Source organism: Pan paniscus, chromosome 3 (assembly GCF_029289425.2).
Source record: "Pan paniscus chromosome 3, NHGRI_mPanPan1-v2.0_pri, whole genome shotgun sequence".
NCBI classification, from domain to species: domain Eukaryota; kingdom Metazoa; phylum Chordata; class Mammalia; order Primates; family Hominidae; genus Pan; species Pan paniscus.
Window position 1 is genome coordinate 9,225,260 of NC_073252.2, and position 24,017 is coordinate 9,249,276.

The window sequence follows — 24,017 nt, forward strand, 5'->3', positions numbered from 1 at the left end:
GTTGTTTGGTGCATTCAGCTTGATGATTGTTATGTCCTCTTGGCAAAGTAGTCAAGATTCCCATCAGTTTGAATGAAAGTGTTTTATGGATAGGTCAGGAAATGTTAATACTTTAAAAGGCCCTTCTATTCCTCCACTCTACAGATAAGAACAACAGAGTCCTAGAGAGAGGAGGTCATGGGTCTCACTCATAAGTGGCAGAATTGAAACCAACATGGCAGTAACTTTGCCTTTCCCCCATCATGTTGTTCTCCCTCTATCTTCACTCTGCTGATTTCTTCACTTGCTCCATACAGACCTCCCAGTGCCAAGTGTATAAGTGTGTCTGGAATTGGTGGGTTCTTGGTCTCACTGACTTCAAGAATGAAGCCGTGGACCCTCCTGCTGAGTGTTACAGTTCTTAAAGGTGGTGTGTCTGGAGTTTCTTCCTTCTGACGTTCGGATGTGTTCGAAGCTTCTTCCTTCTGGTGGGGTTCGTGGTCTCGCTGGCTCAGGAGTGAAGCTGCAGACCTTCATGGTGAGTGTTACAGCTCTTAAGGCTGCACGTCTGGAGTTGTTCATTTCTCCCAGTGGGTTCATGGTCTTGCTGGCTTCAGGAGTGAAGCTGCAGACCTTCTTGGTGAGTGTTACAGCTCATAAAGGCAGTGTGGACACGAACAGTGAGCAGCAACAAGATTTATTGCAAAGAGCAAAATAACAAAGCTTCCACAGTGTGGAAGGGGATCCCAGTGGGTTGCCACTGCTGGCTCGGGCAGCCTGCTTTTATTCTCTTACCTGGCCCACCCACATCCTGCTGACTGGTCCATTTTACAGAGAGCCTGAGTGGTCTGTTTTGACAGGGCGCTGATTGGTGCTTTTACAATCCCTGAGCTAGACACAAAGGCTCCCCATGTCCCCACTAGATTAGCTAGATACAGAGTGTCCACACAAAGGTTCTCCAAGTCCCCACCATAGTAGCTAGATACAGAGTGTCGATTGGTGCATTCACAAACCCTGAGCTAGACACAGGGTGCTGATTGGTGTGTTTCCAAACCTTGAGCTAGATACAGAGTGCCAATTGGTGTATTTACAATCCCTTAGCTAGACATAAAGGTTCTACAAGTCCCCACCAGACTCAGGAGCCCAGCTGGCTTCACCCAGTGGATCCCGCACAGGAGCCGCAGGTGGAGTTGCCTGCCAGTCCCTCTCTGTGTGCCCACACTCCTCAGCCCTTGGGTGGTAGATGGGACTGGGCGCCGTGGAGCAGGGGGCGGTGCTCTTTGGGGAGGCTTGGGCAGCACAGGAGCCCATGGAGTGGGGAGGCTCAGGAATGGCTGGCTGCAGGTCCCAAGCCCTGCCCCACGGGGAGGCAGCTAAGGCCCAGTGAGAAGTCAGCACAGCAGCTGCTGGCTCAGGTGCTAAGCCCCTCACTGCCCGGGGCCGGCAGGGTCGGCCGGCAGCTCCTAGTGCGGGACCACCAAGCCCACGCCCACCTGGAACTCCAGCCGGAAGGCAAGTAGCACGCATAGCCCCGGTTCTGGCTCATGCCTCTCCCTCCACACCTCTCTGCAAGCTGAGGGAGCCAGCTCCGTCCTTGGCCAGTCCAGAAAGGGGCTCCCACCGTGCAGCCGCGGGCTGAAGGGCTCCTCAAGTGCTGCCAAAGTGGGAGCCCAGGCAGAGGAGGTGCTGAGAGTGAGCGAGGGCTGTGAGGGCTGCCAGCATGCTGTCACCTCTCATAAGGAGTGATTAATCTGAGCTTCTCCAGAAAGCCATTCCTGGTAGGCACTGGGAATAAGAAATCTCAGAGTATAAAAAAAACATCACGTGGTAGCACTTTTGTGAATGGCTCCCAAATTAGATCCTTTACATTTTTTTTTTCTTGAAGCACAGTTGCACAAAGCACGCTTAGCCTGAGATGAAGCACATATTAGAGAAAGGTTCTCTCTATAGCATTATGTATTACTCGAATGAGCATTAAAAACAGGAGACAGGACATGCTCTGTCTAGCTACTATTACCTCCACTATACAGTTGACATACACAAGCTCATTATTGCATTATGTTTTATTCAACAAAATAACTTTAATGTTGAAGCTTAAATTGTATTCGCTAAAACATCTTTGTCTCCAGCATAATGTGCCTCAAGTGTCTTCTTGGTGCCTGAATTTTCTCCAGAATTATAGTGCTGAAGCTATGGAAATGGTGAAATTATATGCAATCTGCAAAACAATGTGTCTATAACGTGGTAATTGGCCTTCCACATAATTAAAGGAACATTTTCTCATCAGAGCTGTTCCATCATAGACCCAAAGGCTATCATTGTACAAATCACCCACTTAGGAAAACCTTTATTACCAGTAGCCTATAAAAATCTGGTTATACAAACAGATTTGCTTACTCAGTAACATGAATGGCTTCTCATAGTTAAAAAGTCATCAATGTGATTGACCTATAATCTGTTTCCTCTGTGACCAAGTGTCATTTTTATTTTGACAGTTAGGAGCCTTTTGACTCTTTCACAGCTGGCATGAAGGCACAGGGAGGGAAATCTCAAAAACCAACAACCTGTGTATTCCCAGCCTATTAATCAACAGAAAATCACTCAACTGAATTAAGGTTTTGTACCTGGCAGAAAGGCTCTTATGGACATTGGAATTGGATTTTTACACTTGATATGACACCTCCTTGAGTCAGATCAGATTCGTGTTTGATAGACTCTTGCCAAAAAATTGCTCCAGGGTCTGTGCAGCAGCTAAAGCCTTTTTGTTGTTGTTGTTGTTGTTTTAAAAGCAGCATTAAATGTTTTCATGAAGACCTTCCCAGCAGTGATTTTATTGGGAATATGGTCTTTAGCTCTGGTCCTGAATAACTCACACTGAGGAAACCTCTAACAAGTGTTGTATTGGAAGATGTATGATGGATGGTTGGTTTTAATAACAAATCTCTTCCCTTTTTCTGTCCCCTGTGTTCTATTCTCCTTTCTCTACACATTATTCTGGGAGGATTCACCTATTCCCAAAGTCCTTTCCTCTTTATTTCCATTCCAGAGCTCTCTGTATAACTCAAGGCTGATGAATCCAACGGCCCAGTTGTCATCTCCATTTGGCTGTCTGTCTTGCATTGACCTCATCTTACCTTTCCTCTCCTGATTTCCTCTTCTGCCTGGGCTCACCACGTCAGATTCACACCACCATCCACCCAGTTTCCAAAACACCTGGGCCTCATCTTTCATTCCTCCCTCTTTCTCAGTCAAGTTAGTCTACTGTCTCCTCTCCATCCTCACTGCCACAGCCTTCGTCCAGCCAACCATCTTGTCTCACTTGGCGTATTGCAGCCTCCTACCTGGTCTACTCACCTCCCACTCTCCTCCAGCCAGACTGCTCTTTTTATAGCACAAAGTGGATCATTACTCCCTTGCCTAAAAACATCTACTGTCTCCCTTTGTCTACAGGATAAACATGACAAAGAGCCTTTAAGATTTGGCTCCTACTTACCTCTATATTAGTCACTTTTTATAATTATATGAATATCTCTCAGCTCCTCACCCTATCACGTCTCGATTTTTGCACATGCTCTTCCCTCTGCTGGGAATGATCTTCCACACCTCTCCTATCGACCTGGCTAATTCCTACCATTTTCTAGTCTTCAACTGAGGAGTTCTGTGGTGGAGAAGGATTTCTGACCACCTGATAGAGATTGCATGCCCACCCATCTCCGGGTTTTTTTTTTTACGGAGTCTCGCTCTGGCCATCCATGCTGGAGTGCAGTGGCACGATCTTGGCTCACTGCAATCTCCGCCTCCTGGGTTCAAGTAATTCTCACACCTCAGCCTTCTGAGTATCTGGAATTACAGGTGCCCGCCACCACATCCAGCTAATTTTTTTGTATTTTTAGTAAAGACAGGATTTCACCATGTTGGCCAGGCTGTTTTTGAACTCCTGGCCTCAAATCATCCACCTACCTTGGCCTCCCAAAGTGCTGGGATTACAGGCATGAACAACTGCACCTGGTCGATTGGGTGCCCCTTCTATGTGCTCCCATTGCCCCAGGCATACTGTCACCATAACTCTCACCATTCTGAGTTGAAAATGATTTTTTTTTTTTTTGCTTTTCATTTCTCTCATTAAATGCAAAGCTCATTGAAAAGAGGACGGTGGTTGTTCATTGTTGTACTCCTAACCTTTGACTCAGTGTCCTGAGATCGGCTCTAGAGCTGTGCACACATGTTCAGACATTGGAGCACATCTTGTCTGGCGCCTCTTTTGAGGTGGCTTGGAGAAAAGTCAGTAGGTACCTCCCCAAGGATGAAACAGAAGCTTCACCTAAATCTGGAGTTCTTCAACTTCAGCCTGCATTGGAATCCTCTGAGAGCTTGTTAAAAATACCGTCTCCTAGAGCCTTTCTTCGTGAGTCAGTGAGTTGCTTCATCATCAAAATATAGACAGAATCCAGCCGGTCTTCAGCGCCAGCCTGGTCTGAGCCACTGTGGACTGCCAGCTGCAGAATCTCCCTGCTGGTCTCCTTGCTTCTGCTCTTACCTTCTTACCATCCATTCAGGTAGCCAGGGTGATCCTTTTTACAGTTTTTTTTTAAATTTTTTTGAGATGAAGTCTCACTCTGTTGCCCAGCCTGGAGCGCAGTGGTGCTATCTTGGCTCACTGCAGCCTCTACCTCCTGGGCTCAAGCCATCCTCCCACTTCAGCCTCCTGGGTAGCTGGGAACACAGGCAAACACCACCACACCCAGCTGATTTTTGTATTTTTTGTAAAGACAGTGTCTTGCTATGTTGCCCACGCTAGTCTTGAACTTCTGTGTGCGCCCACCTCAGCCTCCTGCATTTTTAGGAAGCCCCTCTTGTAGGGATTTTGATGCAGAGGTCTGGGTGCCTCATGTCTCCTCCCATCTCTCTCTGTCTTTCTGTCTCTGTCTCTGTCTCTCTCTCTTTCTCTTTGCCTTATAGCTGCCCTGGGGACTAGACTCTGCTTTAGGCATCCCTCTGACTCCTGTTTGCTTTTACACTGAGGCTGCTTTAAGTTGCACCATGATCTGAAGGCTTGGGCTTCTGTTCCTATTGCTTGCTTTTGTTGGAAGGGCCCTGCAGCTTCTTGACAAATTGCAAAGGTGCCCACGAGTTTCCAAGTCCCCGAGAGCCAAACCAGATGATAAACAAGGATGCAGCCCACAGCTGGGGAGACAGATTTCATGTCCACACAGACACTCCAAGATGCTGAACGGAAATCCACCCCGAAACCTGTTTTGTCTCTCACTTAAGTTCAATGTCACCTGGGGGCTTGCAGGGCAGGGCTGGTGACCATTCACAGGGCAAAGATGCTTTGAAATGTCAACTGAGAATGGTGTGGTGGTTGACAGATGGCACGTCAGAGCATAGATTAACATGGAAAGAGAAACTCATCCCTTGGGGGGAGTGTGTGAAGCTGGCAGCCACACGGAGGGTTTTTCCTGCGAGCTCTCGCATAGATGCAAACAGCCAGGAGGTTTTGCTTTGTGAGCCTGAGTGGAACCGTGTTCCTCCCTGCACATGGCCGCTCTGCAGCAAATGTTTATTCCTGTTGCATTGATTAAAAGTGCTTACCAGGCCGGGCGCGGTGGCTCACGCCTGTAATCCTAGCACTTTGGGAGGCCGAGGCAGGTGGATCACAAGGTCAGGAGATTGAGACCATCCTGGCTAACACGGTGAAACCCCGTCTCTACTAAAAATACAAAAAATTAGCCGGGCATGGTGGCGGGCGCCTGTAGTCCCAGCTACTTGGGAGGCTGAGGCAGGAGAACGGCATGAGCCCGGGAGGCGGAGCTTGCAGTGAGGTGAGATTGCACCACTGCACTCCAGCCTGGATGACAGAGCAAGACTCCGTCTCAAAAAAAAAAAGTGTTTACTGAAGGGGTTTGAGGGGAGTGGTGACAGTGTGAGTTATGGCTCTCTTGGCTGCCAGTGGAGCCAGCCGCTCTGCACAGCTGTGCAAGAGTGTTTTGAAAAGTGGCTCAGCTGGCCAGGAGTGACTGGGTGTAAATGTTGCTGCCACAGCATCTTGTAGCCTGATTGGGGCCGCTTTTGCAGATCCTCTAAACCACTACACTTATTCAGGCTTAAAAAATAAGCTTACTTTTTTTTCTTTGTTTTGTTTTGTTCTATGAGATGGAGTCTTGTTCTGTCGCCAGGTTGGAATGCAGTGGCATGATCTCGGCCCACTGCAACCTCTGCCTCCTGGGTTCAAGTGATTCTCCTGCCTCAGGCTCCCGAGTAGCTGGGACTACAGGCGTGTGCCATCATGGCCAGCTAAGTTTTGAATTTTTAGTAGAGACGAGGCTTCACCATGTTGGCCAGGATGGTCTGATCTCTTGACCTCCTGATCTGCTCGCCTCGGCCTCCCTAAGTGCTAGGATTACAGGCATGAGCCACCATGCCTGGTCAAACATAAACTTACTTTCTTACCTCTTCTGCTGAACTCTATTTGCTTCTTTTCCCAAACGTCTTTATCCAGAAGAGCTTTTAGCAACAAAGTTACCGAATGCCCTTCCCTAGTCTCTCCTTGCAACTGGCTCTCAGCGGGGGAGGGGGTAGGAGGAAATCCTTGACAGAACAAATTTACATGACTGTTTGGATGATTCTGGCTAGCCCCAGGAGGTGTTTGCATTTTTAAATTGGTTACTGGTGTCAGAATGTTTCATGAGTAAGAGCACAGCCTCTAAGTTGGATGCCCTGAATTTGAATCTCAGCATGGCCACTTGGTACATAACCAGAGGATGGATTTGGGGACCCAATGGATCTACCATGACATGAACTTGCACCAACATTCACCTGACCTCCAAAATGCCTATTCTGACTGGTAGACACTAGTCTCGCCCTAGTGCCAGTTCAGAGCCTGTGTCCAGTGATCCTGCAGAGGTCCCATTAGTCCCTTTTCTGCTGTTCAGTCATCCTGGTAAAAGGCTGTGTATTCCTTTGGGGGCAGGCTGGGAGAAAGATTGACAGTATAAATTTTCGGCAGTGGGGCAGAGTCTTTTCTGGAGGGGACCTGGCTTCCCATTCAGACAAGGGACTCAGGATCTGTGAACTGGCTTATGTCTGGGAATTGACTGGGGACTGTGCTCTGTTTTTATGATTCAGATTAGACTTCTGCTCACCTGACCTAGAATTCTTCTGCAAACACAAATCAATTACAAATGTGGCAGGCTTCTTATCTATTTTACCTCTAGGAATGGCACGATCAGCTGGCACCATAGTTCTCTGCGAGTCAGGCTATCCCGGTTGTAGCTTTGACTCTGCTGTCTTTTATGGTAACTGCGTCCACCTTGCCTTTGGGGATTGAGTGCTGCAATCACTTGGTCCCGGCCCCTGTAGTGTCCCTATGTCACTTACTCTCTTTATACCTCAGTCCCCTCCTCTGTAAAATGGGCATCCTAATAGCACCCACCCCCAGGGCTGCTGTGAGATATAGATGGATTAGCATATGGAAAGTAATATAAGAGGTTCTCAAAGCCCACATGTCATTATCAGAATTATTTCATGACAGGGGAGAGCTGGAGGAGAGAAGAAGGTGCTGAGCAGACCCATGTGCTCTCCCACCAGTGTTTCCTGAGCACCTACTATGTGCTGCCCACTGTGAGAGCTGTTAGGGTTGAAATAGGGAGCACAGCAGGGTAGGGGCCGCCATCAGGAGCTTAATGGGGAGACCATTGTGCAACATGTTCCAGCGCTTGGGGTGGGGAAGCTCAGGGAGTACAGGGGCCTAGGATCCTGGGCAGAATCATGGAAAGGACACAGCCTCCCCAGCCTCTCCTGCCTCCACTGCCTCCCTGGCCTCCTCTGCTTCCCTGGCCTCTCCTGCCTTCCTGGCTTCCCCTTCCTCCCCAGCCTCCCCGGTCTCCCCTGTCTCTCCTGCTTTTGAGGTAGGCCAGGAGCTGCTGGTGCTCACTTAGCCTGTCCTGGACTCTTGGTGTAGCACCTCGATGTCCAGAAAATACCCCCGGGTTCAGCTCATCACACAGCCAAGGAAGGAGCTCCACACTGACACTAAGGGTGCATCCTGGGCTCATTCATCAGGGCATGCCTCCAAAATATTTCTCCATGTCTCTTTCCTTTGCCCACCTGCATTGTCTCTGTGCCTGAGCACCGGCTGGGGGCCCGCAAGGATCCCCTATCTCCTCTGTCCCTGCACGGCTGGGTTCCAGGCAATCTGTCCGCCCACAACACCTCTCTCCCCTTGCCCACCACGCTCCAGCCCCACAGTCCTCTTTCTGCTTCTTTCCCAGCCTCTGGGCTTTTGCACACACTGTTCTCTCTGCCTGAACACCCTCCACAGGGCTGAGAACAACTCTCTGAGACCTCTCTCAGCTGTTGCTTCCTTTGGAACAGCTGCTGCTGCTGTCACTCTCCCAGCTCCAAGACCTGCTGAGCCTCCTGTCTTTCTCAGTTCCCATGCACCCAGCACTTCTCCTTGGCCTCCTTTGGCCCAATGCCTTCTGACCCAGCGCTGAGCACCACTGGGTGAAGGCCATGCCTGTCATGTTCACCACAATATCCCCTCCCCCATCACCACGCCTGGTCCGCAGAGATGCTCAAAAAAGATCTGTTGGTAGGCAACGCGAAGGTGCATTCATGTCATCCTGCAGGCAGAATTCTCCACGAGTTTTGAGCAGCCTCGGTTTTCCCACCACCTCCAAATCATGCAAGACACAGGGTAAGAGCAAAGACAAGGTAGCTGTGGCCGATGTCCACCCTCTCGGGGCGTCCCTTCTCTTTTCTCCTCCTTGGGCAGGGAGACCATCGGGGTGCAACCTGGCTGGGGCGGAGAGGAGGTGCAGAGCCTGACCGGAGCTGGCCTGGCCAAGGGCAGGGGACAGCGACCGCCTAGGCCGGAGCAGGTGAGCGCGGCGCAGGCTCCGGCCCCGCGTGTCCGCGGTGCGCGCGAGCGGCCAGCAGAGGGGGCCAGAGAGCCATGAGCGGCCCGCGGAGGAGCCCGCGCGGGCCCCGATGCCCAGCTCCGCGCCGCGCGGACCCACCGAGCCCGCGCTCAGACGCCCCAGCTCCGCCGAGAGGCCCTCGCGACGGGTCCTTCCTCTTCCCGAAGTGCAGGCAGAGCACCTGGAGCCATGGGCAGCCCTTCCGGCAGCTCCGAAGCCACTGGCAAGCCCCGAAGCAGGGATGGCCGGCCCAGGAGGGAGGAGGACGACGTCCCTCCCGAGGAGAAGAGGCTGCGGCTGTTGCTGGAGGGGGAAGCGCACAGCCCGAGGACTGCGAGGACGGGGAGGACGCGCCGCGGCCGGGCAGGGAGGAGACCGGCACCCAGACAGGTGGCGACGGCAGAGGAGTAAGTGACGCGGGCGCGGGGGTCCAGGGGTGCCGGGGACGCGGGATAGGGGCGGCGGGAGGCTCCGTGGCCGGCCCCGGGTTGAAGTTGGTAACTGAGCGGCAACTCCGGCGGGCGCGGAGTGACAGATCGTGACGGCCTCCGAGACGCCAGCTGCCCCTTCTCGGCTGTGTGGCTTCGACTTCCTAATTCTCTCACGACGTCCCTCGGCTGGAGACCCGCTGGACTCTGCGGCTAGCCAAAAGGGGAGGGGGAGCCCCGCGTCCTGGGGGCCCCCAGCAGGGGAAGGGGCGGGGGTCGCGCCGGGCATCCTGTCTGGGGCATCTGTCTGGGACTCTGCCGGTGCCTCTCACCTGGCGAGGGGCTTGTGGTGGGGGTAGGCGGGAAGTCCCTGGCGCCGGGCTTGGCCAAGCCCTGCTCTGCTGGGCTGCGGGCTGGCGGCGCTCACCCAGCTCCTCATCTGCCCCGCATCTTCCTGTTTTTCTTCCCTGTCTGGTTGGGCAGCGAGAGTTGAGAGGAGGCAGATGGCTTCCATCCCAGAAATCGCTCTCCTCTTTCCAGCCCTACAGAGAGGCACAGAGACGGAAAGTTCCTTGAATCCCCCAGGGCGCTGTCCCTGTGAGCTCCCGGTGTCCTGCACACGTGGAACCCTGAGTCACCGGGCCTGTGTGTGTGCGATGGGGCTCCGTGGCCAGCCTGGCCTCCTGGGGTTCACTTTCTGCTTTCCTACCCCAACTCTTCCTGTATGGCTTTGCTGGCCTTCCACTGGGGAGGCACATGGGTTTGGAGGGCAGATGAGGGCCCGCTGGAGAGCTGTACCCCTCAGTGAGGGCCGCCACCTTGATGGTTTTTGATGGATAATGGAGTTGACCTCTTTGTTCCTTCCACATGTTTTTATGTTTGACCATTTGCTCAGCTGACCTTGTCTTAATCATTTGATTCGTGATGAATGAGCCCCACATGGGAGAGAGGGCAGCCTTCATTCTGAACCCATTTAGGCAGCACTGGCAGCCCTTCTCGCTGTGGGCTGCATCAGAGCCCCCCCTGCCCAGTCTTGGGGTTGCTCCCGGATGCTGTCTGGGAGGCTTGCTCATGGTGACATTCTCATGTCCCCGTGCACTTTACTGCATTCAGAGCTTGGGTCACCTGGACACTGAACTCAGATGAATATTCTCTGAGATCCCGGGAGAAGGAGGACAGTTCTCTGGAAGGTTTTCCAGGGCCGATCACGGAAAGGATGAGAAGGGAGAGGTCCTTGTCGGGGACACAATTACGGTGGCAGTGTAATGCCGGGAAACTTGATTGCGTGAAGTCCCTCTCACTCCCTCTCCCTCCGTCTTTTACGTGGACTCTGCCAAAGACCAGGATACCAGAATGCAGTGGAGTTACCAAGTGTAGTGGGACCTTGGGAACGCGAGTCTGGAGCCAGGCGGCTGGGGTTCGCATCCTGGTTCTGCCCCTCCTTAGCTGGCTGACATGGCACAAGCCACTTACCCTCTCTGAGCCTTACTGTCTTCAGTGGCAAATGGATCTGTCAACAGGCCCCATTGCCTGGGGTTGTTAGTGCTGAGATTAAGGGAAGCTCATCCATAGAAGCACTTAGCGTTGTGCCTGGCACATAGTGTATGGTGGATAAATGGGAAATAGAACTGAAACTCATGCCTTGGTGTGTTTTTGCAGTGATGTTTTGTTCTGGGGTGCATCACAAGAGACAAGGTTCTTGGCCGGGCGTGGTGGCTCAAGCCAATAATCCCAGCACTTTGAAAGGCCGAAGGGGGAGGATCGCTTGAACCCAGGAATTTAAGACCAACCTGGGCAACGTGGAGAAGCCTCATATCTACCAAAAAAAAAAAAAAAAAAAATGCCAGGTATGGTGGTGTGTGCCTGTAGTCCCAAGTACTTGGGAGGCTGAGGTGGGAGGATTGCTAGAGCCTGGAAGGTCGGGCTGCAGTGAGCTGTGATCATGCCACTGCACTCCAGCCCAGGTGACAAAGTGAGACCCTGTTTCAAGGAAAAGAGAGAGAGAGAGAGAGAGAGACCCACAAGTGTCTTAAGCCAGAATCTCCTTGTTAAAATGCTTTCTGGAGGCTAGAAGGATGATATATTGATAATGAAATATTTAAATGGCAGAAACCTCACTGAATTTCTTGGTCCACAGAGGGAAATGGGAATCGCATGACCTGAAGGATGATGCAGGAACTGAACAGAAACCATCCTTGTTTCCTGAATCTGAATATGGCACCCTCTTTTCATGGTGTCTGTATCTGCTCAGTCTGGCGGCCCCTCAAAAAGAGGGAATCTTGATTTTCAAACTTAAAATTAGGCCCAAAGCCCACTGCTGCCCACAATGCCCGCCAGACACGTTCCTATTCCCTTTTAGTTTCTATGGGAATACTCTATTTGAAGAACCCATGAAGCAGTGTCAGGCTGATATGAGGATCAGCAGCGATTTCTTTAAGGAGGAGAGCTGGTTTCTTCACTCACAGGCCATGTCTGAGTGGATCAAGAAGAACAGAGTGCCCTTTTATGAGATTTTGTCTGCGTAGACCATTAGCTTGGTAAAAATGTCAAAACCATCCTCGTTCTTTAATAGCAGATTATTTTGGATTTTTCTCTGCAAGAAGCAGCATGGGCATTCAGATGCTTTTAAGGGTAAAATGTTCTTTCTCATCACCAGGTCTGGTGCTCTGAATGGCTGAGGTTTTAATGTGACTGGATGTCCCTTGGAGTGGCTCCCAGGCTGTGCTTCTGTGGTTGGGTGGCAAGGGGTTGCTTTATTCGGTGGTGGCTACAGGATGTTTTAGCAGGTAAATCGGGCCCCCAGGAGCCCCTGAGTGCCAAGTCCTGCTGCAGGGCATGTGTTTATGGTGGGGAGGTGGGGGGTGGAGGGTGGAGGGTGGGGGGCATTGATTTCCTGCCAACATCAGAAGTTTCACAGGCTTCTTGTGTATCCACAAACACCCACCCCATTGAGAAGGCCTAGAGAACCTGGCCCTCCCCAAGCTTTTATTGACCGCTTGTGAATGATCCCAGGGTGTGTCTGACCCACAGCTCCTCCTGGAGGGAGAGAAGTCTCTCCTAGGTATTTGGTTATCAACCTCAACTACTTGCTGAGCCTTCCTCAAGACCAGGCACCTCGGCAGAGATTTCTGGGTTGTCAGGCGGAACCGAGCATTCAAGGGTAATAACTCGTTGGGGTCCCTGAAATCCCTGATGGACGCACCAGGTGAAAGCATCCAGGGTTGAAACCAGATGAGGAAGGTTATTGTCAGCCTGGGGCTCCTGTAGAGGCGCATCCACATTGCAAGGATTTTCCTTCTTGCTGAGGAGAAACCTGGGTTTCTCAGCTTTGGCACAGTCACAACATTTGGGGTGAGACCAATCGTGGTGCTGGTCGTGGGGCCGTCCCATGTATTGTAGGATGGTTAGCAGCGTCTCTGGTCTCCATCCTCTAGGTGCCATTCTACCCTCCCAGCCATGGCTACCCCAGATGTCTCCAGACGGTTTCAAATGCCATGGAGCAAGGGAGTGGTACGTGAGCAAAACCACCCCAGTTGAGAGCCATTGGTCTACACTTGTGGAAATGTTTGAGGGTGAGAGTGTCGAGGTTGGGTCCCTGCTGTACCCTTTATGAGCAATACGGTCTTGGAAAATTAATACTACTCCAGGGGCGTCAGTTTTCTCATCTATGAAATGGAGATAAATGAGATACACTTTCATAGGAAGGTTATATGGGATTTACTGAGATAATAAGACAGCACATGGAAAATACTTGGCATAGCATTTATTTATTTTTATTTTTTTTAAAGACAGAGTCTTACTCTGTTGCCCAGGCTGGAGTGCAGTGTCATGATCTCTGCTCACTGCAACCTCCACCTCCTGGGCTCAAGTGATTCTCCTGCCTCAGGCTCCCAAGTAACTGGGACTACAGCCGTGCGCCATCATGCCCATCTAATATTTGAATTTTTAGTCGAGACGGGGCTTCACCATGTTGGCCAGGATGGTCCGATCTCTTGACCTCGTGATCTGCCCGCCTCGCCCTTCCCAAGTGCTGGGATTACAGGCGTGAGCCACTGTGCCTGGCCAAACATAAACTTACTTTCTTACCTCTTCTGCTGAACTCTATTTGCTTCTTTTCCCAAATGTCTTTATCCAGAAGAGCTTTTAGCAACAAAGTTACCCAATGCCCTTCCCTAGTCTCTCCTTGCAACTGGCTCTCAGCAGGGGGTGGGAGGAAATCCTTGACAGAACCAATTTACATGACTGTTTGGATGATTCTGGCTAGCCCCAGGAGGTGTTTGCATTTTTATATTGGTTACTAGTGTCAGAATGTTTCATGAGTAAGAGCCCAGCCTCTATGTTGGATGCTCTGAATTTGAATCGCAGCATTGCCGCTTTGTATATAACCAGAGGATGGATTTGGGGACCCAATGGATCCACCATGACATGAACTTGCACCAACATTCACCTGACTTCCAAAATGCCTATTCTGACTGGTAGGCCCTAGTCTCGCCCTAGTGCCAGTTCAGAGCCTCTGTTCAGTGATCCTGCACAGGTCTCATTAGTTCCTTTTCTCCTGTTCAGTCATCCTGGTAAAAAGGCTGTGTATTCCCTTGGGGGCAGGCTGGGAGAAAGATTGACAGTATAAATTTTTGGCAGTGGAGCTGAGTCCTTTCTTGAGGGGACCTGGCTTCCCATTCAGACAAGGGCCTCCGGGTCTGTGAACTGGCTTATGTCTGGGAATTGACTGGGGACTGTGACTCTGTTTTTATGATTCAGATCAGACTTCTGCTCACCTGACCTAGAACTCTTCTGCAAACACAGATCCAGTAAAAATGTGTCAGGCTTCTTACCTATTTCACTTTTAGGAATGCCACGATCAGCTGGCACCATAGGTCTCTGCGAGTCGGGCTATTCTGGTTGCAGCTTTGACTCTGCTGTCTTTTATGGTAACTGCATCCACCTTGCCTTTGGGGATTGAGTGCTCTGAACACTTGGCCCCAGCCCCTGTAGTGTGCCTATGTCACTTACCCTCTTTATAATTTAGTCTCTTCCTCTGCAAAATGGGCATCCTCATTGCACCCACCCCCAGGGCTGCTGTGAGGTATAGATGGATTAGCATATGGCAAGTAATAGAAGAGGGTCTCAAAGTCCATGTGTCATTATCAGAATTATTTCATGACAGGGGAGAGCTGGAGGAGAGAAGGTGCTGAGCAGACCCATGTGCTCTCCCACCAGTGTTTCCTGAGCACCTACTATGTGCTGCCCACTGTGAGAGCTCTTAGGGTTGAAATAGGGAGCACAGCAGGGTAGGGGCTGCCATCAGGAGCTTAGTGGGGAGACCATTGTGCAACATGGTTCCAGCACTTGGGGTGGGGAAGCTCAGGGAGTACAGGTGCCTAGGATCCTGGGCAGAATCATGGAAAGGACATAGCCTCCCCAGCCTCTCCTGCCTCCACTGCCTCCCTGGTCTCCTCTGCTTCTGTGGCTTCTCCTGCCTTCCTGGCTTCCCCTTCCACCCCGGCCTCCCCAGTCTCCCCTGTGTCTCCTGCTTTTGAGGTGGGCCAGGAGCTGCTGGTGCTCACTTAGCCTGTCCTGGACTCTTGGTGTAGCGCCTCGATGTCCAGAAAATACCCCCGAGTTCAGCTCATCACACAACCAAGGAAGGAGCTCCACACTGACACTAAGGGTGCATCCTGGGCTCATTCATCAGGGCATGCCTCCGAAATATTTCTCCACGTCTCCTCCCTTTGCCCACCTGCATTGTCTCTGTGCCTCAGCCCCGGCTGGGGGCCTGCAAGGATCCCCTATCCCCTCTGCCGCTGCACGGCTGGGTCCCAGGCAATCTGTCTGCCCACCACACCTTTCTCCTCTTGCCCACCACGCTCCAGCCCCACAGTCCTCTTTCTGTTTCTTTCCCAGCCTCTGGGTTTTTGCACACGCTGTTCCCTCTGTCTGAACACCCTCCACTGGGCTGAGAACAACTCTTTGAGACCTCTCTCAGCTGTTGCTTCCTTTGGAACAGCCGCTGCTGCTGTCACTCTCCCAGCTCCAAGACCTGCTGAGCCTCCTGTCTTTCTCAGTTCCCATGCACCCAGCACTTCTTCTTGGCGTCCTTTTGCCCAATTGACAATGTCCCTTCTCAATGCCTTCTGACCCAGCGCTGAGCCCCACTGGGTGAAGGCAATGCCTGTCATGTTCACCACAATATCCCCTCCCCCATCACCACGCCTGGTCCACAGTGATGCTCAAAAAAGATCTGTTGGTAGGCAACGCGAAGGTGCATTCATGTCATCCGGCAGGAGGAATTCTCCACGAGTTTTGAGCAGCCTCGGTTTTCCCACCACCTCCAAATCATGCAAGACACAGGGTAAGAGCAAAGACAAGATGGCTGTAGCCGATGTCCACCCTCTCGGGGCGTCCCTTCTCTTTTCTCCTCCTTGGGCAGGGAGACCATCCGGGTGCAACCTGGCTGGGGCGGGGAGGAGGTGCAGAGCCTGGCCAGAGCGGGCCTGGCCACGGGCAAGGGAAGGCGAGCACCTGGGCGGGGACAGGTGAGCGCGGCGCAGGCCTGGGCCCGGCGTGTCCGCGGTGCGGGCGAGCGGCCAGCAGAGGGCGCCAGAGAGCCAGGAGCGGCCCGCGGAGGAGCCCGCGTCGGCCCCGATGCCCAGCTCCGCGCCGCGCGGACCCACCGAGCCCGCGCTCAGACGCCCCAGCTCCGCCGAGAGGCCGCTCGCGACGGGTCCTTCCTCTTCCCCAAGTGCAGGCAGAGCCCCCGGAGCCACAGCCAGCCCTTCCGGCAGCTCCGAAGCCACTGGCAAGCCCCGAGGCAGGGATGGCCGGCCCAGGAGGGAGGAGGACGACGTCCCTCCCGAGGAGAAGAGGCTGCGGCTGTTGCTGGAGGGGGAAGCGCACAGCCCGAGGACTGCGAGGACGGGGAGGACGCGCCGCGGCCGGGCAGGGAGGAGACCGGCACCCAGACAGGTGGCGACGGCAGGGGAGTAAGTGACGCGGGGGTGCCGGGGACACCGGGTAGGGGCGGCGGGAGGCTCCGTGGCCGGCCCCAGGTTGAAGTTGGTAACTGAGCGGCAACTCCGGCGGGCGCGGAGTGACAGCTCGTGACGGCCTCTGAGACGCCAGCTGCCCCTTCTTGGCTGTGTGGCTTCGACTTCCTGATTCTCCCACGACGTCCCAGAGACCCGCTGGACTCTGCTGCTAGCCAAAAGGGGAGGGGTAACCCCGCGTCCTGGGGACCCCAGCAGGGGAAGGGGCGGGGGTTGCGCTGGACATCGTGTCTGGGGCATCTGTCTGGGACTCTGCCGGTGCCTCTCACTTGGCGAGGGGCCTGTGGTGGGGGGCAGGGGGGAAGTCCCTGGCGCCAGGCTTGGCCAAGCCCTGCTCTGCTGGGCTGCGGGCTGGCGGCGCTCACCCAGCTCATCACCTGTCCCGCATCTTCTTGTTTTTCTTCCCTTTCTCGTTGGGCAGCGAGAGTTGAGAGGAGGCAGATGGCTTCCATCCCAGAAATCGCTCTCCTCTTTCCATCCCTACAGAGAGGGACAGAGAGGCAAAGTTCCTTGCTTCCCCCGGGGCGCTGTCCCTGTGAGCTCCCGCTGTCCTGCACACGTGGAACCCTGAGTCACCGGGCCTGTGTGTGTGGGATGGGGCTCCGTGGCCAGCCTGGCCTCCTGGGGTTCACTTTCTGCTTTTCTACCCCAACTCTTCCTGCGTGGCTTTGCTGGCCTTCCACTGGGGAGGCACGTGGGTTTGGAGGGCAGATGAGGGCCCGCTGGAGAGCTGTACCTCTCAGTGAGGGCCGCCACCTTGATGGTTTTTGATGGATAATGGGGTTGACCTCTTTGTTCCTTCCACATGTTTTTATGTTTGACCATTTACTTAGCTGAGCTTGTCCTAATAATTGGATTCGTGGTTAATGAGCCCCACATGGGCGAGAGGGCGGCTTTCATTCTGAACCTATTTAGGCAGCATGGGCAGCCCTCCTCGCCGTGGGCTGCATCAGAGCCCCCCTGCCCAGTCTTGGGGTTGCTCCCGGATGCCGTCTGGGAGGCTTGCTCATGGTGACATCCTCACCTCCCCGTGCACTTTACTGCATTCAGAGCTTGGGTCACCTGGACACTGAACTCAGATGAATTTTCTCTGAGATCCCGGGAGGAGGAGGACAGTTCTCTGGAAGGTTTTCTAGGGCCAATCACGGAAAGGATGAAAAGGGAGAGGTCCTTGTCGGGGACACAATTACGGTGGCAGTGTAACACGAGGAAACTTTATTGCATGAAATCCCTCTCACTCCCTCTCCCTCCTTCTTTTACGTGGACTCTGCCAAAGACCAGGATACTAGAATGCAGTGGATTGACCAAGTGTAGTGGGACCTTGGGAACGCGAGTCTGGAGCCAGGCGGCTGGGGTTCGCATCCTGGTTCTGCCCCTCCTTAGCTGGCTGACATGGCACAAGCCACTTACCCTCTCTGAGCCTTACTGTCTTCAGTGGCAAATGGATCGGTCAACAGGCCCCATTGCCTGGGGTTTTTACTGCTGAGATTAAGGGAAGCTCGTCCATAAAAGCACTTAGCGTTGTGCCTGTCACATAGTGTATGGTGGATAAATGGGACTTAGGACTGAAACTCATGCCTTGGTGTGTTTTTGCAGTGATGTTTTATTCTGGGGTGCATCACAAGAGACAAGGTCCTTGGCCAGGCGTGGTGGCTCAAGCAAATAATCCCAGCACTTTGAGAGGGGGAACGCCGGGATCGCTTGAACCCAGGAATTTAAGACCAGCCTGGGCAACGTGGTGAAGCCTCATATCCACCAAAAAAAAAAAAAAAAAAAAAAAAAAAAAAAAAAAAAGCCTGATATGGTAGTGTGTGCCTGTAGTCCCAAGTACTTTGGAGTCTGAGGTGGGAGGATTGCTAGAGCCTGGAAGGTCGGGCTGCAGTGAGCTGTGATCATGCCACTGCCCTCCAGCCTGGGTGACAAAGTGAGACCCTGTTTCAAGGAAAAGAGAGAGAGAGAGAGAGACAGACCCACAAGTGTCTTAAGCCAGAATCTCCATGTTAAAATGCTTCTGGAGGCGAAAAGGATGATATGTTGTTAATCAAATATTTAAATGGCAGAAACCCCACTGAATTGTTTGGTCCACAGAGGGAAATGGGAATCGCATGACCTGAAGGATGATGCAGGAACTGAACAGAAACCATCCTTGTTTCCTGAATCTGAACATGGCACCCTCTTTTCATGGTGTCTGTATCTGCTCAGTGCGGCGGCCCCTCGAAAAGAGGGAATCTTGATTTTCAAAATTAGAATTTGGCCCAAAGCCCACTGCTGCCCACAATTCCCTCCAGACACATTCCTCTTCCTTTTTAGTTTCTACGGGAATACTCTTTTTGAAGAACCCATGAAGCAGTGTCAGGCTGGTTTGAGGATCAGCAGTGATTTGTTTGAGCAGGAGAGCCCGTTTCTTCACTCACAGGCCATATCTGCGTAGATCAAGAAGAACAGAGTGCACTTTTATGAGATTTTGTCTGCGTAGACCATTAGCTTGGTAAAAATGTCAAAACCATCCTCGTTCTTTAATAGCAGATTATTTTGGACTTTTCTCTGCAAGAAGCAGCATGGGCATTCAGATGCTTTTAAGGGTAAAATGTTCTTTCTCATCACCAGGCCTGGTGCTCTGGATGGCTGAGGTTTTAATGTGACTGGATGTCCCTTGGAGTGGCTCCCAGGCTGTGCTCTTGTGGTTGGGTGGCAAGGGGTTGCTTTATTCGGAGGTGGCTAGAGGATGTTTTAGCAGATAAATCGGGCCACCAGGAGCCCCTGAGTGCCAAGTCCTGCTGCAGGGCATGTGTTTATGGTGGGGATGTGGAGGGGGTGGAGGGTGGGGGGCATTGATTTCCTGCCAACATCAGAAGTTTCACAGGCTTCTTGTGTGTCCGTAAACACCCGCCCCACTGAGAAGGCCTAGAAAACCTGGCCCTCCCCAAGCCTTTATTGACCGCTTGTGAGTGATCCCAGGGTGTGTCTGACCCACAGCTCCTCCTGGAGGGAGAGAAAAGTCTCTCCTAGGTATTTGGTTATCAACCTCAACTACTTGCTGAGCCTTCCCCAAGACCAGGCACCTCAGCAGAGTTTTCTGGGTTGTCAGGCGGAACCGAGCATTCAAGGGTAATAACTCGTTGGGGTCCCTGAAATCCCTGATGGACGCACCAGGTGAAAGCATCCAGGGTTGAAACCAGATGAGGAAGGTTATTGTCAGCCTGAGGCTCCTGTAGAGGCGCATCCACGTTGCAGGGATTTTCCTTCTTGCTGAGGAGAAACCTGGGTTTCTCAGCTTTGGCACAGTCACAACATTTGGGGTGAGACCATTCATGGTGCTGGTGGTGGGGCTGTCCCGTGTATTGTAGGATGGTTAGTAGCATCTGTGGTCTCCATCCTCTAGGTGCCATTCTACCCTCCCAGCTATGGCTACCCCAGATGTCTCCAGACGGTTTCAAATGCCATGGAGCAAGGGAGTGGTACGTGAGCAAAACCACCCCAGTTGAGAGCCATTGGTCTACACTTGTGGAAATGTTTGAGGGTGAGAGTGTCGAGGTTGGGTCCCTGCTGTACCCTTTATGAGCAATGCGGTCTTGGAAAATTAATACTACTCCAGGAGCCTCAGGTTTCACATCTATGAAATGGAGATAAATGAGATACACTTTCATAGGAAGGTTACATGGAATTTACTGAGATAATAAGACAGTACATGGAAAATGCTGGGCATAGCATTTATTTATTTTTAATTTTTTTTAAGACAGAGTCTTACTCTGTTGCCCAGGCTGGAGTGCAGTGGCATGATCTCCACTCACTGCAACCTCCACCTCCTGGGCTCAAGTGATTCTCCTGCCTCAGCCTCCCAGGTAGCTGGGAGTACAGGTGCCCACCACAACACCTGGCTAATTTTTGTGTTTTTAGTAGAGATGGGGTTTCACCATGTTGGCCAGGCTGGTCTCAAACTCCTGACCTGAGGTGATCCACCTAGGCCTCCCAAGGTGCTAAGATCACAGGTGTGAGCCACCATGCTGGGCTGGGCATAGCATTGTAACACAGACAAAGCACAAAATACTTGGGCAATATCTTTCTACATTTGGGTTGTCTAGACTCCATCCTCCATCCCCTCATGTACTGGTGTGGTGCAGAGCAGAATATCACCCACCTAGACTGCAGAGTGGATTTGGGTGGCATCTTGGCTTTCTGCACAAGGCTTGCCTGTTCCCCACCACATCCCCCTGGTTCTCAGGGTCCAGGATTCCAGGAAGGAGGGATGTGGGCAGGCAGGGCAGGTGGCCCACCCAGTTCACTCCCACACTGGGGACCTGCAGAGCAGGCTCCCTGAGACAGGGTGTTTGGACCAACATCTAGGTTTCTGGATTTCCATTTGAGCACAGCTGGACTACACAGGCTGAAGCTCTCTCTGCTGAGATATAGATATTTCCCTGGTGATGATCTTTCAAGCTGACATGAAGACATGGCCACCTGCTGGAACGTGGTGTGTCTGCTGTGGCACTCTTGTAATTTGTGAGGCAGGCTCCTGAGGAATGCAGTGCATAAGTGGGAAATGGTGGGAAGTTCTTTCATCCTCCCCTGGCCAAAAGTGCTGCCTGCACAGGTTGGTGGATGGTCCTTCGAGCAGGAAGAAGACATGAAGCACATTCCTGTTAGCTAAGAAAGAGAGGGGCAGGGTACACACTGGACATTTCGAGCCCCTCCAGAGAAGCAAGTCTTACCATGCTGGGAGTACTTTGGAGTGGGGGCTGTGTTGCCCTGGGCTTTAATTATTTCAGGAACATTTAACCTCAGGGCTGGGAGGCTGGATCTTGATATGTGTTTCTCAGTTGGAAAGACTTTGGACCATAGGGAGGTGTCTTCTCAATACTTTTAATTTCATTAAGGTGGTGATTTTTCTTCCCGTGGCCTCTGGATTGTGACACAGAACTCAAGGGACAGGAAGGAGATGAGTTGGAGGCTGGGACAGGGGTCCCTGCCAGGGATGCTGGTGACTCGCATGACGATGTTGCTGTGTGGAGTCCGGTGCCTGGTTTGGGGAATGCTCGTGGGATATGTTCCAAAGGACTGACGGACCTATCAGGTACTGGAGGTGAATGGTCAGGTCTGATCTCAGGGCTGACAGTGTCAGGCAAGGACAGGAAGTTGATGTTGGACTCACTGGCTGAGGTTGCTTGGGACCCAGGGGGCAATGTGTGCCAGGACAAATGGGTCTGGGGCTAGGAAGGCAGGTTTGGGCTGGAGACTCGGGTTTGGGAGGCATCCCAGGTAGATAGTGGTTGAAGCTATGGAAATGACTGCGATTGCCTGGGATGAGAGTGGAGACAGACAAGATGGGGGTTTTGCTCTAAGCCTGGGGAACCCACCTCCCAGGTTCAAGGGATTCTCCTGCCTCAGCCTCCCAAGTAGCTGGGAATGCAGGTGTGCGCCACCATGCCTGACTAACTTTTGTATTTTTAGTGGAGATTAGGTTTGGCCAGGCTGGTCTCAAACTTCTGACTTCAAGTGATCGGCCCACCTTGGCCTCCCAGCGTGCAGGGATTACAGGCATGAGCCACCATGCCTGACCATTTTTAATATTATTTTTTATCAAATATTTTCAAGCACATTTTACTATACATTGGAAAAGTCAATCATGATTTGAAAACTTTATCAAAATCCAATCAAATGTCAATTAACCATTTAATTGTGGATAGGTAAGGAGACTATTTTGACCAAAACATATTAGAACAATTACCACTTATAGAAATAATCTATGTTTTAATGTTTTAGTTGAATTAAACCATCTTTTATATTCTGGCCGGGCACAGTGGCTTACACTTGTAATCCCAGCACTTTGGGAGGCCGAGGCTGGCGGATCACCCAAGGTCAGTAATTCGAGAGCAGCCTGGTCAACATGGCAAAACTGTCTCTACTAAAAATACAGAAATTAGCCAGGTGTGATGGCACACACCTGTAATCCCAGCTACTTGGGAAGCTGAGGCAGGAGAATCATTTGAATCTGGGAGACAGAGGTTGCAGTCAGCCGAGATCGCACCACTGCACTTCAGCCGGCCTGGGTGACAGAGCGAGACTCTATTTCAAAAATAAATAAATACAATAGAATTCTGAATTTTATTTTTAATAATTATTTTTGTAAAGAGAATGTCTTGTTTTTTGGAGTTGTTGAATTTATTGAATTGGCAAAAATTATGTACAAGAGGGTATACAACATGATGAGGTTGAAGTGTGTACACATTATGAAATGGCTAAATCAAGGTAAATTACATATCACCTCCCAGACTTATTTTTTTGTGGTGAGAACACTTTAAAAATCTACTCTTTTAGTGATTTCCAAGTGTATGATATGTTGTTATTAACTATAGGTACCATGTTGTCCCATGGATCTCCTGAACTTATTCTTCTTCTCTAAAAATGACATTCTGTGTCCTTTGGCATCTGCCCACTTCCCCACCCTGGCAACCATCATTCTACTCCACTTCTATGAATTCAACTTTTTTCTTTTCTTTTTTTTTCTTTTTTTTTGAGGCAATCTCCTATTGCGCAGGCTGTAGTGCAGGGGTGTGATCTTGGCTTACTGCAGCCTTGACGTCCCAAGTTCAATCAATCCTCCCACCTCCGCCTCCTTAGTATCTGGGAGTACAGGCATGCACTACCACGCTCCATTAATTTTTGTATTTTTTTTAGAGATGGGGTCTTGCTATTTTATGCAGGCTGGTCTCGAACTCCTGGGCTCAAGCAATCTGCCGGCCTCAGCCTCCCAAAGTGCTGGGATTACAGGCATGAGCCACCATGCCTGGCCGAGTTCAATTTTTTTAGATTTCACATATAAGTGAGATCATGTGGTATTTGTCGTCCTGTGCCTGGCTTATTTCACTTAACATAATATCCTCCAGGCTCATCCATGTTGTCTCAAATGGCAGGATTTCCTTCTTTTTGAAGGCTGAATAGTATTCCATTGTGTACGTACACCACATTGCCGCTGGAAGTGTAATGGAGGCCAGTTGGGGGAGGAGGGGGAAAATATTCACTCTAAGTCTAGATGCTCCGGCACCCACCCAGGATGTGTGCAAGGAAGTGCAGGATGCTCCTGGTCTTGCAAACTGTGGTTTGTGGGACTCCAAAGCCCCTATCCTTCCACAGTGCTTTCTGTCTTGTTATCACATTTCCTTGGAGGAGAGCCCAGCTTTGGTGGAGAGCCCTGCTCTGGCTTTGTCCCTCGGCATGAGATGGCAAAGGATGGTGCTGCTGAGAGACCCTCAAGTCTGCACACTGGGGGCTGCTTGCCTTCCCCATTCCTCCTTCAAGTATCTGAGCAGCTCCTGTGTGACAGCTGCTGGTCTACAAGATGGATGGGTCCTTGGAGATCATGCTGTAGCAGAGGAGGCATGCTGTAGCCCACAGGCCAGAACCAGCTCTCTGCCTGTTCACACAAATAAAGTTTTATTGGAACACAGCCACACCCATTTCAGTGCATATTGTCTGTGGCTGCTTTCCTGCTACAATGGAGAGTTGAATAGTTGGGACAGAGACCTATGGCCTGCAAAGCTGAACTATTTACCATCTGGCTCTCAAGAAAAAGGAAAAAAAATGCTTATCTTTGTACCCCGACAGTCTTAGATTAAGAAGACTTTGTACCACCCTGACGTCCCAGGCGG